The following is a 14,718-nucleotide window of genomic DNA, read 5'->3' on the forward strand; positions in this document are numbered from 1 at the left end:
TCCAACCCACAGTTGTGGTGGGGAGATGAAATACAGCTCACTTTAGTAAGACAAATTGTTTTATTCTGTGGGAGGTGGAAAATTCATCAGAAGTAAGATAACCACCCTCCACTATAGGCTATATTCTTCTGTACCTTGTTCAGGGTTCAGTTTCCCTTGTCCAGATTTTCTTTTTTTTTCCCAGAGGAAAAAATATGTACCATCAGAGTTCATCACAGGCATGTACAGAGAACTCATTTAGATACTCAAGGCATGACTGAGTAAAATCTCTGGTGACTGAGCACAAAGATATGAATTTATTCTCTAAGTCAAATATAAAAATTAGTCCAACTACTTTTAGACATTAGTACAAGAGATCAAGAACAACTATAAATTTCTATGCTGGCAATGCTACCAAATCAAGTATCATGACTTCTTGAGGAAGTAAAAGCCAAAAGAAACAGTAGCAACATCTTCAAACAAGATCCATCCCCAGCAATCTATATTCAGTAGGCATAGTCTGGATCCCTGCAGCCTATCTATCAGCACATCCTACAACAATTTGATTCTCACCTTCTGGAGAACTGAAGGAAATGATCGGGAACTCCTCTGACGATGAATTCATCAACAGCTTGCCTGTCTCTATATTTATACTCTGTATTCATGAGATCACATCGCAGCTCCCTCATTAGCATAAAGCCTTCAGGAATAATTCTGACTTTCAGATGACAGGCTGGTGCTAACTCAAATGCTTTCCCAGACACTTATTTTGTATTTTTAACCTAAGTCAAAATCTTAGGAGCAATAAAACTACTTTCAATTTTACCAACATTATCATACATTGGAAGCTTCATAACGCACAACATTGTCAGTGTTCAGCATTCTGATAAACTGGAGAGGGATTTAGCAATTATGGTATATTTTGCAATTCTGTTCAGAATTTAAAACTAATATAAAAGCTGGAAGAGTCATCACGTTATCTAGTCCTTTGCAGTTCATGGACTGGCAGCACTGGCTCTTCCTGAGAGCTGGTTAACAATGTAAAATAATCAAAAACCACCAGAGGCCCACTGGGCCAGAATCTGCATTGCATTTGAACAAGATCCCTAAGTGGGCTAGTACCCTCATCTTACTTATAGGGAAACTGAAGGTCAGGGAACTTAAATCACTTGCCCAAGATCATACAGCAAAAAGTTACAATGAGAACTCAACTCTTAACTTTCAGTCCTGTGTCCACCCCAGGTCCCCCAAAGCCAAAAGAACATTTAAGGAGGCCTATTAAGATGCAGACAACACGCCATGTACATTAGCTATAAAGATAGTATCCCAGAGCCCTCACTCTGAAGGAACTCAGACTAGTGAAGGGAAAACAGGTCATTACCTTTTTAAGCGTGGTGACAGAGTTGTTCCTGGGGCACTATGGGAATAATGAAACAGGGGCATCTAACTCTGTGTAGGAGGGGAGAGAGGGGAAAGAGAGGCAGTGGAAGCATGACAAATAAAAGGAAAGATACCTGAGCAAAGGACTGGAGAAAAAAAAAAAAAACAGGAGGCATAAAGCAGAAAAACAAAAGCACCAGAACTCCCCCTGAAAGATCATGAATTTTATCGAGACATGTAAAGACCTAAACTGCAGGTGTGCAAAATCAAATTCCCAAATAGGTCATTTTCAAATTCCATACCAAGAGGAAATTTTTTATGCAAATCATCTTTTATTCAGATAACCTTTGACAGTCTTTTATCTCATATCTCTTTAAGTGTTTCACAGCCTATTTAACAGGAGACTGAGAAATTTTTTTGCTCTCTACCCACCCCCGTAACCCCAGACATATTTAAAGGCAGACTTCATCTATTTCTAATTTCTAAATGCATGACCTATAAACCCAAACAGGTGAATGCCCTGCTAATAGCAAAATTAGAAATCAAAACCTCCCTTCTGTGGAATCCATCCACCCACTCCTAAAACTGGAGGTGGAAGCTGAGCTTGCCTATGGCACTCCTGGATGGGGAGGAGACACCCAAAGAGAAAATGTCTGAAATCAGAATGACACCATAAACATCCTTTCTTCCTGGAAGAAGACAGAGGTTAAGAGTGAATATCAAGGTAGTATTGGTAAGGGTTCAGTGGTATGAGCCCTAGAATGCTTCAGTGTAAGATCACATATTCTCAAATATTATTCATGTTACTTAATGTAAAAAAAAAAAAAATCACAACATGTCTCAGGGAAGCATATGCCCATGGCTCTTCAGCTATACGGAACAGTATACCTCACTTTATATGCCAGCTAGATCATAAAGGTAGGTACAAACTAAAATCCAATTAAATCAATTAAATCTTAATTTCCGGGCAGCCCTTGTGGCGCAGCGGTTTGGCGCCGCCTGCAGCCTGGGGTGTGATCCTGGAGACCCTGGATCAAGTCCCACATCGAGCTCCCTGCATGGAGCCTGCTTCTCCCTCTCCCTGTGTCTCTGCCTCTCTCTCTCTCTCTGTGTCTATGAATAAATAATAAAAAAAAAATCTTAAAAAAAAATCTTAATTTCCTGTGATGAAATGTTTTTGCCTTTCTTTGTTCCAGGTAGAACGTCAGCTGTTCTAACTCTGTATCCTCTGGAAAGAAGTTTAAGATGAAAAAATGAACCTTAAATGAGTAAGGGTGATTGCAATTTAAAAGGACTCCTACTGGGACACCTGGGTGACTCAGCTCAAGGCGTGATGCTGCAGTCCCACATCAGGCTCCTCACAGGGAGTCTACATCTCCCTCTGCCTGTCTCTGCCTGTGTTTCTCATGAATAAATAAAATCTTAAAAATAAATAAATAAATATGAATGGATGAATGAATGAATGATGAATGGACTCCTACAGGAGTGGCTCAGTTGGTTAAGCATCTGACTTGATTTCAGCTCAGGTCATGATCTCAGAGTTGTGAGACCAAGCCCCCATTCAGTTGTTCACTCAGTGAGGAGTCAGCCTGAGATTCTCCCTCTCCCACCACCCCTCCCACTGCACATGAGTGAGTGTGTGTTGACACATTCTCTCTGAAATACATGAAATTTAAATAAATAAAGGAATCCTACAGCAGCAGCATTTTGGAGATAGGTGCTTTTGCAAATTTTTAGTTCTGGTACATACATATCAATGGCTGATGTTCATTTCAAAAGTGACAAGCTTGGGATCCCTGGGTGGCGCAGCGGTTTAGCGCCTGCCTTTGGCCCAGGGCGCGATCCTGGAGACCCGGGATCAAATCCCACGTTGGGCTCCCAGTGCATGGAGCCTGCTTCTCCCTCTGCCTATGTCTCTGCCTCTCTCTCTCTCTCTCTCTCTCTCTCTCTCTCTCTCTCTGTGTGTGTGTGTGACTATCATAAATAAATTAAAAAAAAAAAAACCAAAGGGATCCCTGGGTGGCGCAGTGGTTTGGTGCCTGCCTTTGGCCCAGGGCGCGATCCTGAACACCCGGGATCAGGTCCCACGTCGGGCTCCCGGTGCATGGAGCCTGCTTCTCCCTCTGCCTGTGTCTCTGCCATTCTCTCTCTCTCTCTCTGTGACTATCATAAATAAATAAAAATAAAAAATAAAAAAAAATAAAAAATAAAAACAAAAAAAAAACAAAAGTGAGAAGCTTAACATGGAACACTTTATAGGGGCTTTATGGAGGTTGAAGCAAATGAACAAGACCTCCATTTTTTACCTCTTGCCACAGTTAGTTGACTACAGGTTTCTTAGAGTTGTAGTTTGGGGACTGAGGGTGTTTCACACCTTCTTCTTTCTTCCACAGGGAGTCTTCAGGCTTTTAGAAAATTTAAGATGCCATGTACAAAACCATTACTAACAATTACTCTCATATACTTTATAAACTGCCCATTTAATTTTCCCATTCTCCCTAAGTGACAGGTCACAGCAGCTGCTGATGACCATTCTCCTCAACCCCAGAAGAGGAAACAAAAGCTCAGTGATTAAATGACTTCCCCCAAGGGCATTTACACAATTGATTTGTGGCAGAGCTGGAACTATAGAGAAAGAGGAAGCGTGGGAAGGGGAGGGGCAGAAGGTGATACTTAAGGAAATTATAAATGGCTTTTTCCTCCACTCACAGTTACCACCCCCACAGCCATTCCCTGACCCCATTCCCCTCCCTTACAATCCCAAACAACAACAAGGAAACAAAAATTAAAACAGGTCGAAATAAATGCTCCAAGGAGAGTTTTCAGTTCGTTTACTCCCCTCTCCCCACAGAAAACAGAGATAGGTAGTGGAGGGAGCCTGGAAGAATGCTTTTAATCTGCCAGAGATTAGAATCTCCCTGCGCTGAGAATCATTATCTCATGATACTTGATACATGATAATAAAAATTAAAAAGGAAAACATATGGCAGGATTAAATGTATAGCAGGTTTAAAGAGAGAAGAGTGTGTACAATTGTCCTGTGTGTGAAAGGGAATATGATAATTACTACAGTAGACATGGTAGGACTATATGGCTAATTTTAATTTTTCAGAAGCAAACATTAAGCCACAGGAACGGAAAAAAAGGAGAAAAATCACAATCATCTAGGTAGATGCAGAAAAAAATAAGTAAATTCAACAATCTATCTTTTTTAAAAACTACAAACTAGAAATGGAAGAAAATTCCTTTATCTGAAAAATATCCACAAAAACTACAGCAATTATCATACTCAATGGTAAAATGCAGACATCTGCAACCCCCTTCCCCACAAACAAGACATCACTATCCTCTCTTCAACAAGGGACTGATGATTCTGACAAGTCCAATAATGCAAGGAGAAAAAAAACACATCAAGATGAGAACAGAGAAAGGCAACTAACATCATTCATGGGTGACATGACTGTGTATGAAGAAGTTCAGAGCAAGTCTGCCCAAAATACATCACTTTGGCATGTAGACTATTTTGAGTTGAAGGCAATCAAGACCTTGCAGGCTCAAGAGAAATTATGACCCCTCTCATAACTACCCAAAAGAATCTAAATTGGGGGTCTCTCCCAGAAGTTTTTACCAAAGATAAATTTTATCTGAGTGACTCATGTGTATGGGGGCAGGGGGACAGGTGGGTAAACATCTAGTTATCAAATATCTGTTCTTCTTACTGCCCTATGAACTGCCCTCCTCTTTGAGGCCCCAGGCCCCATCTCACTCTTCAGGACAGCATATATACCTCATTTTACCTTTCTGTCTCTGAATCTCTCATCTAGGTATGATTCCTATACATACAAAATTAAATTTGATTTTCTTCTGTTAGTCTGTCTCATGTCAATTTAATTCTTAGACAAGCCAGAAGAACCTTTGAAGGACAAGAGAAAATTTTTCCTCCCTAGCATGTACATAGAAAACCCAAGAATCTCTGACAACTTCCATTTTTGGATAGGATAGTAATAGTTCATGGCAATCAGATTCAGCTTCAATAAATAGAAAAGGCCATGATAAACTAGAAAATCATATTTTCAAAGATGTTGGAGAGCTGTGGAAGAAATGAGGGTTGGGTGAACTGCAAATTCAAGAGATGGGAGAACCCTTGGGGGTAGCTGATTATCATCACCTGTCTTCTTCTCTGGGGGTATTTGCTGATTTTGAAAGCAGACTGAAGATCACATTTGGCCTAAGAAGGGCTCTACTCAAGAAAGATAAATAATAGAGGCTTCGGTGGGTGCATGAGTTTGGTGTGACAGACTAAAGGCTCAAGATGCCCCAAACGCATGGTTGATTTTGTCACAAAATTTTTTTTTTTTGTCACAAATTTTCTAAGCTATCACTACATACCCACCAGAATGGCAAAAATGAAAAGATGGAACATATTAAGTGACAGAGAACTTAGAGAGTAACCCAAACTTTCATACACTGCTGGTGGGAATGCAAATTGGTACAACCATTGTTTAAAAACTGGCAGCCTAAAAAAAAAAAAAAAAAAAAAAAAACTGGCAGCCTAACATGCACATGAGAAAATGCTCTGCATCACTTGCCATCAAGGAAATACAAACCAAAACCACAATGAGATACCACCTCACACCAGTGAGAATGGGGAAAATTAACCAGGCAGGAAACCACAAATGTTGGAGAGGATGCGGAGAAAAGGGAACCCTCTTACACTGTTGGTGGGAATGTGAACTGGTGCAGCCACTCTGGAAAACTATGTGGAGGGTCCTCAAAGAGTTAAAAATAGACCTGCCCTACGACCCAGCAATTGCACTGTTGGGGATTTACCCCAAAGAGACAGATGCAATGAAACGCCAGGACACCTGCACCTCAATGTTTATAGCAGCAATGTCCACAATAGCCAAACTGTGGAAGGAGCTTCGGTGTCCATCGAAAGATGAATAGATAAAGAAGATGTGGTTTATGTATACAATGGAATATTACTCAGCCATTAGAAACGACAAATACCCACCATTTGCTTCGAGGTGGATGGAACTGGAGGGTATTATGCTGAGTGAAGTAAGTCAATAGGAGAAGGACAAACAGTGTATGTTCTCATTCATTTGGGGAATATAAATAATACTGAAAGGGAATAGAAGGGAAGGGAGAAGAAATGTGTGGGAAATATCAGAAAGGGAGACAGAACATAAAGACTCCTAACTCTGGGAAATGAACTAGGGGTGGTGGAAGGGGAGGAGGGCGGGGGGTGGGGGTGAATGGGTGACGGGCACTGAGGCGGGCACTTGACGGGATGAGCACTGGGTGTTATTCTGTATGTTGGTAAATTGAACACCAATAAAAAATAAATTTATTAAAAAAAAAAAAAAAGAGGACGCTAGATTGCAGTCCTCAAAAGGCAATGTCTTCGGGCTCATGAACTCATCCTCAGTCTGACAAGACTTTCCTTGCAAGTTGACTGTTACCACAGTCTCTCATGCTTTTAGATGTCATTAGTTTCTTCATTTCCGGATTGGAAGTACTCTGCTGAAACAATTTCTTAATCTGATAAATGCTAATAAACTGATATATACCATGCAAAAAATAAAAAAATAATAAATAAACAAAAACTGGCAGCCTAGGGGTACCTGGGTGGTGTAGCTAGTTAATAAGCATCTGATTCTTGCTTTCAGCTCAGGTCTAATCTTGGGGTTGTGAGATCGAGCCATGTGTCGAACTTCATATTCATTGGGCTCCACACTCAGCACAGTCAGCCTGGGTTTTTCTCACCCTCTCCCTTTGCTCCTCCCCCCGCAGGCACACTCTCTAAAAGAAATAAAAATTTGGGATGCCTGGGTGGCTCAGTGGTAGAGCGTCTGCCTTTGGCTCAGGTCGTGATCCTGGAGTCCTGAGATTAAGTCCCACGTTGGGCTTCCCTCGAGGAGCCTGCTTCTCCATCTGCCTATGTCTCTGCCTCTCGTGAATAAATAAATAAAATCTTTAATAAATAAATAAATAAAAACCTTTCTAAAAAGGCAGTCTAAAGCTGACAATATGACACAATTTATATATTAAATATATACCTGAAATGCACTTGTATATTCATAGCAATACTATTCATAATAGCCAAAATTAGAAATGATCAAATGTCCATTAACAGTGAAAAGAAAAACTAAGAGTCACACAACGAAATAGTATACAACAGTGAAAATGAAAAGCACGATAAGGATGAATCTCACTAACATAAGGTTGAGTGAAAGAAACTTTCTGCAAATACTAAATACTGCATCTTCCCATTTATGTAAAGTGCAAGAAGTAAAATCAAGCTATAAGCCTTTTGTCAAGATAGTGTTTCCCTTGGGGGCAAGGAGTGGCGATTAGAAGGAAGTATGAGGGAGTCTTCTGAGACTGATCACATGCCAGTTAATACAGATAGGTTCAGTTTGTGAAAATTCAGCAACCTGAACACTTATATTTCAATTAAAAGTTTTTTAAATAGTTTTTAAAAATATCAAACATAATAAAATAAAGGAGGAAGGAGATACATGAATTACCCAAGGCTATAATTATCATGCACAAAAAGTCAGCTTGGAAATGGTGCCATATGGAAACTAAGAAGTAGCTGTCCAAATCAAACAAGTGCTAAACTAGGAAGACTCACTAAGAAACAATGGTCCAATTAACATGATAACTATCTAACCCTTCTCGGGTGTGTCCTGAGACAATTATTTCTGTTGATGTCATCTTGGCCACAATAAATAGGAGGCCCATATAAGTAAAGCATGAGTCAATTTAACTAAGTCAATAATAAAGTCTGATGCTAAATATTCTAACTCAAGTCTTTACATACTAAGTATGATATGAAAACTAGCTTTGGAGTAATTACTTACTTTAGACCCCAGTTAAGATTTAAAAATAAAACTTGATACTCCTGGGGGATCCCTGGGTGGCTCAGCAGTTAAGCATCTGCCTTTGGCTCAGGGAGTAATCCTGGAGTCCCGGGATCAAGTCCCACATCAGGCTCCCTGCATGGAGCCTGCTTCTCCCTCTGCCTCACTGCCTCTCTGCCTCTCTGCCTCTCTCCCTCTCTCTGTGCCTCTCATGAATAAATAAATAAAATCTTAAAAAAAAAAAAAAAACTTGATACTCCCAGCAACCAAGAGTGACAAGCAATAAATGTAATCCAAATAAAAGCAAAATGATCAAACTTTAAATTCTCCCTTCAATAATTTTCAACATTTATATCAAACAACTTTTTTTTTTAAAAGATTTTATTTATTTATTCATAGAGACACACAGAGAGAGAGGCAGAGACACAGGCAGAGGGAGAAGCAGGCTCCATGCAGAGAGCCCGACGTGGGACTCAATCCAGGGTCTCCAGGATCACGCTCTGGGCTGCAGGCGGCCCTAAACCGCTGCGCCACTGGGGCTGCCCTATTTCAAACAACTTTTAACCCTGAACTAGACCGGTTATTTTAAAAGAAAGCAGAAAGTGGGATGTCTGGGTGGCTCAGCAGTTGAGGGTCTGCCTTCAGCTCAGGGCGTGATCCTGGTCTGGGGATCGAGTCCCACATCGGGCTCCCTGTGAAGAGCCTACTTCTCTCTTTGCCTGTCTCTGCCTCTCTGTCTCTCATAAATAAATAAATAAAATCTTTAAAAATAATAAAAATAAAACAAAGCAGAAAGAATACTATATAAAGTTAAAATTTCTTGGAGTGCCTGGGTAGCTCAGTGGGTTCAAAATTGGACTCTTGGTTTTAGCTCAGGTCATGATGATCTCATGGGTCATTGGAGCCCAACTTGGGCTCCAAGCTCAGTAGGCAGTCTGCTTGAAGATTCTCTCCCTCTGCACTTCCCCTCATTCATACACACACATGTGCACTCTGTCAAACAAATCTTAAAAAGTTAAAATTTCTTCAAACTCAGAACTACTTTTATACATGGGTCATCCTCCTCATAGATGCTCTGTGATCCCAGAACAGCAAGGACAGCTCTAAGATCACTGTCATGGTCTCTAAAGTTTAACTCAAAACACAAGCTAAAAAGATTTTAAACTGTAATTCTCTCAAGGCAGTCCTTCAAGACAAGCAAACCATAAACACTCATTCTGCACGGAGGGGTATACCTCCGCTTAAGGGCTGAGTTCTACCCATATGTACCCCATGGTTCTGACAGAAAAAGAATCTTGCCCTCTTCAGATAATGCTGCATCAGGACATTACCCTGAAATGATTTTCCATGCCAGCACTGACCCACTGACCACTTCCAGCCAATGTTCGGTAATTATATACCTTCACCAAACAACCTCTTTACTACTCAGGTCTTGGGTACTAGTAAACTCTTCTGGTCAAATTGGGCTTTTGGGCCTCATCTAGTTTTGTCAATTGGGAGTCACATGAAGGGGCATCTGGGCGGCTCAGTCAGTTAACATCTGACTCTTTGGTTTTGGCTCCAACTCATGATCTCATAGGTCATGAGATCAAGCCCCATGTCAGGCTATGGGCTCAGAGGGGAGTCTGCTTGAAGGATTCTCTCCCTCTGCCCCTCCTCCCACTCATTCATTTTCTCTAAAATAAATATATAAATCTTTAGGGGCACCTGGATATCTCAGTCAGCTAAGCAGTTGCCTTCGGCTCAGGTCATAATCCTGGGGTCCTAGGATCGAGCCCGGTATCAGGCTCCATGCTCAGCAGGGAATCTCTTAAGATTCTCCCTCCCTCTATCCCTCCTCCACCCTGTACCCTCTCTCTCTCTCAAATAATAAACAGATCTTTTTAAAAGTCATGTGAAGTGTTCGTATGAGCCTGTTGAACTTGACAGCGATAACTAAAATTACATCAGACCTGAGCAGCCTTTATGGCATGTCTCCTATAAAATAGATACAAAACAAAACAAACTTCATCAAGACACAGTGTCTGGTACATAGTAGGCACTCACAAATGGTAACCCTATATTATAACCATCATTATTATAATCTCTCAGGGGTGATATGAAAATAGACTGGCCTCAGTAACCACCATGTTATTACCAGCATTATACACTCATGCAAATTCCAGTTGTACACTGTCATCTCTAGAGGTCAAAAACATTCACTGGACAGGCTGATCACAGAATGGTACTTCATAAGACTTATCAGAAAAGCAGGTAAATAATGATCCCTTTATAACTGCTATAGGCAAGCCACTGCTTATGCCAGTGGCTTTCAGCAGGTGACAATTTTGTGGGACATTTGGCAATGTGTCACAACTAAATTGTCACAACTAAAGGGTGAAATGTAACTAGTGAGTACAGGCCAGGGATGCTGCTAAGAATGCTACAATCCACAGGACAGTCCCCACAGCAAAGAATTATCCAGTCTAAAATGTCAATAGGGTCAAGGGAGGAAGACACTAGTGTATAATTCTGACTTAAGCATCTAAAAATAATGGATGAAAACCACTGCAACCAATTCAATCCATTTAAAATTAGGAGACAGCTTCATCAAAACAAAGAAAGCTGGGGTACCTGGGTGGCTAAGTCAGTGTATGACTCTCGATTCTGGCTCAGGTCATGATCTCAGGGTACTGGGATTGAGCCCACCTCAGGCTGTGCTCAGTGGGGAGTCTGCTTGAGGATTCTCTCTCCCTCTCCCTTTGCCCCTCTCCCAATTCTCTCACTCTCTCTCTAAATAATAAATTATTTAAAAACACACAAAAGAAAGCTATCTGTACTAAACTCCCATCTACTGATTTATTTATTTTAAAAATATTAAGCCAGAAAAGGATTAAAGGAAGACTGGAGAAAAACTGATAATGAAGGAGAGAAGAGACAAGTTTGCAGAAACTGAATAAGCAATCAAGTACAAAAGTAAAGGGATCTACCTTGAAAAAGGAACAGCCAGGGCTTGGGACAGACTCCTCCTGAATGCTCAGTTAGCATTTTACACAGCACAAACTCTTTATAGAAATTATACTCTCAGGTACCTGGATGGCTCAGTCAGTTGAGCTCTACCTTAAGTTCAGGTCACGATCCAGGGACCTGGATCCCAGCTTCCTGCAGAGCAGGGAGCTTGTTTTCTCCCTCTTCCCTGAAACTCTCCCTGCTTGTACAGTTTCTTTCTCTCTGTTAAAAAAATAAATAAAATCCTAATTTTAAAAAAATATATACTTTCAAGGAACCCCTTAGATAGATCCTATTCCCATTTCTCCTAGATGAGGAAATCAAACCTCGTAAAAGTAATTTGGGTATGGCCATACACAGGCATTAAAGAACTAGGATTCAAACCCAAGGCTTTAGACACCAAAGTATCACACCCTTAACCACTTCTACCAAGTCAAACAAACTGTACTTTTTTTTTTTTTAACCTCTGAAAGGATTCTCACAGAAATGCTGAGCATGGTTATCTATGGGCAGTAGACCATAGGTGAACTTTATTTTTTGTACTTCTCATAATAGTATAGAAAGAATTCTTGAAAAGATAAAACTTAAGGAACTTAAACACGCTAGGCTCTGTGTACTAAGTATATAAGTCCAAGGTGAACTTTCTGTTGTTACTTAGATCAGCTACATCACGATGTAACAGGGCTAATTAATAAAGAAAAAATGTGAAACCCCATTTCTATTCATTATTGTTGTTGATTTGGTTCCCTTAAGAAACTAGTTGTTGTCTCACAACTGGCACAATTTCCAAAAGAATTGTTTAAACAGTTTGTGATGGGAGGTGAAGATTTTCAGCAGATAATGGAACAGAACCCACAGTCTAATTCCAGAACGTACTTCTCACTTAATTGCTGACCTAATGTGGTTTGGCCCAATGCTGTTATCAATTTTAGGCTTCATTTTCTTCCTACCCAAAGGATAAGAACTTCAGGTAATTTTTTTAAATTTTTATTTATTTGAGAGAATAAGCAAGAGAGCATGAACAGGGTGAGAGGTAGAAGGAGAAACAGACTCCTCCCTCCCGGAGTAGGGAGCCTAATACAAGCTCGATCCCAGGACTCCAGGATCATGACCTGAGCTGAAGGAAGCCGCTTAACCAACTGAGCTACCCAGGTGCCCCAGAATTCAGGTAATTTAGTAAGTAACAGCATAGAGTCTGCTTTTCCCTCTCCCTTTGCCTCTCCCCCAGATTGTGCTCGCTCTCACTCACTTCTCTCTCAAATAAAATCTTTTTTTTTTTTTAATTTATTTATTTATGATAGTCAGAGAGAGGGGGGGGGGCAGAGACATAGGCAGAGGGAGAAGCAGGCTCCATGCACCGGGAGCCCGATATGGGATTCGATCCCGGGTCTCCAGGATCGCGCCCTGAGCCAAAGGCAGGCGCCAAACCGCTGCGCCACCCAGGGATCCCTCAAATAAAATCTTTAAAAAAATGTACAGACAAGATCTACTGACGGATGTTAAAAAGTTTGAGGTAAAAAATGATTTGCATAGTCCCAAAGTATCTCCCCCAAGATATTTACCAACTACAAAGGTAAAGACAGTATTTTCTTATTCTTGATAATTATACTATGATTGATATACAGGGTAAGCATATTGGTTTTGCAACTTTTTTATAAGGCTAAATTAGTTCAAAATTTTAAATTTTTTAAAAATTAAAAATATATCTGGATCCAGACCCTCTGCACCTACCCAAAACAACAACAGAGTTAATGAAGAAGGATGCCTACATTAGAGAATATGTTACAGCCAGGATTCTATGCTACTAGAAGGCCAAAGCTGAAAAAAAATTGAATGTTTGTCAAAGATTTTCTTAAAATATGGACATATAAGCACCTGTACATGCTACAACACGGATACACTTTGAAAACATTATCCCAAGCAAAAGACGACAGACAAAAGACTACATATTATAACCATTCTATTTACCTGAAATATCCAGAATACACAAATCCAGAGAAACACAAAGTAGATTAATGATTGCCAGGGGCTTCAAGAAGAGGAAAATAGGAAGTTAATGCTAAAGGTTATGAGTTTTCTTTTTTAGGGTGATGAAAATGCTTAAAATTGACTATAGTGATAGCTGCAATTCACAACTCTGTGGATATACTAAAACCACTGAATGGTGTACTTTATTTTTTGTGACCCCACCCCACCCTGAATGGTATACTTAAAGAGGATGAATTTTCAGTATCAATAAAGCTGTTACAAATTATACATATATAAAACATGTATTACACACATTACTAAAACCCTTAATTTATTCATTGCCCTAATATTCACAAAGATGTATTCTATTTTGCAGAGCCATGAAAATGTTAATACCAATCTGGCTGGCTAATTTTAAGTTATCATTATCCTTAATGGATAATAAATATCCATTTTACTTTTTTAAAAAGTCTATTGTTATACCCGTATATCTGAGTGGCCCTTCTTATCTATTCAACTTCTAGGAAAGGTGTCTTCCCAGCCTGAGGGTTCCCATCTGCCTTATTTATAGGACCTGACCCACCAGATGCTAAAGTAGTCATCTTGCTTCTTGGTCTTCCTTGCCCTGTTCAACTCATCATCTTCTTGATGTACCATTCACTAATTTGTTCTCCTTTCCTGCTCTCTTCTTGCTAGGCATCTCTAGAGACACCTCAAAGATGGGAGAAGTGACCTGCTACTTCTTTCACACATGTCCACCTAGCCCAGGCTGATAGCTCTACCTACTTTCCTAGAAGCAAACTTAACATGCTTTTACACCTACCCACTCTTGTTCCATCCTCTCATCACCTAGGATCCAGCAGAAAAGCATAAGGAAATAGCAGAACTGTCTGAATTAAACCTTTTAAGAGCTGTGGGATTTTTCATTTCTCTATTAACCACATACAGTTGCTATAAGGATCAAATAATGTAAGGTGATAATTCTTTTTTTTTTTTTTAAGGTGATAATTCTTAAGAAACCATAAACAAGGCAGCGGGGTAGCGTGATCACACAATCATTTCTGAATCTTCACAGCAACACACATATAGAGAGTTTCATTTCAACTACAACCAAAACCTCTAGTAGTTTTTAGTCAAAAAACTAATAAGACTGATTTCCTCCAATCACTTTAAAGCAGGAGTCACAAATTTAAATGCTTATAAGGCCAAAAAAAGTAATGTAAATGAGCAAAGCAGTGAGGCAGAATTATGGTGAGAAGGAATACTCACCCTTATCTGAAAGAAAGGAAATCTCAGCTCAGGCCAATTTCTGCCAGGTAGGAATGTGGGCCCAATGTCAATAGGTCTCCTTATTTTCCCTCGAGGAACTGAACTCCCAGGATTTTTAAGTGTTGATACACATTTAAAAGATAACAACTACAAAATAATCTGCATGCTACATCTCAGCCTACTAGTCCACAGATATATCTGCTATATAGGTGCCCAGACTCTCTAAAATAAAAACAACACAGGGGTGCCTGGGTGACTGTCAGTT

At 40.1% G+C, this 14,718-nt stretch overlaps 1 protein-coding gene across 6 annotated transcripts in view; it reads right to left on the bottom strand.

Moving 5' to 3' along the window:
* Positions 1–14,718, bottom strand: part of IDE (insulin degrading enzyme) — a 138,376-nt gene that overhangs the window by 90,916 nt on the left and 32,742 nt on the right. The window contains exon 1 of one of the 6 annotated variants that reach the window (XM_055334391.1): positions 553–640. The exons of the other annotated variants lie outside the window; for them this stretch is intronic. The gene's annotated coding sequence lies outside the window, so the exon portion shown is untranslated. Of the gene's footprint in view, positions 1–552; positions 641–14,718 lie in introns of those variants that run through there. 6 annotated transcript variants of the gene reach the window in all.

The sequence above is a fragment of the Nyctereutes procyonoides genome, unplaced genomic scaffold (genome assembly GCF_905146905.1).
Source record: "Nyctereutes procyonoides isolate TBG_1078 unplaced genomic scaffold, NYPRO_anot_genome, whole genome shotgun sequence".
Classification (NCBI taxonomy): domain Eukaryota; kingdom Metazoa; phylum Chordata; class Mammalia; order Carnivora; family Canidae; genus Nyctereutes; species Nyctereutes procyonoides.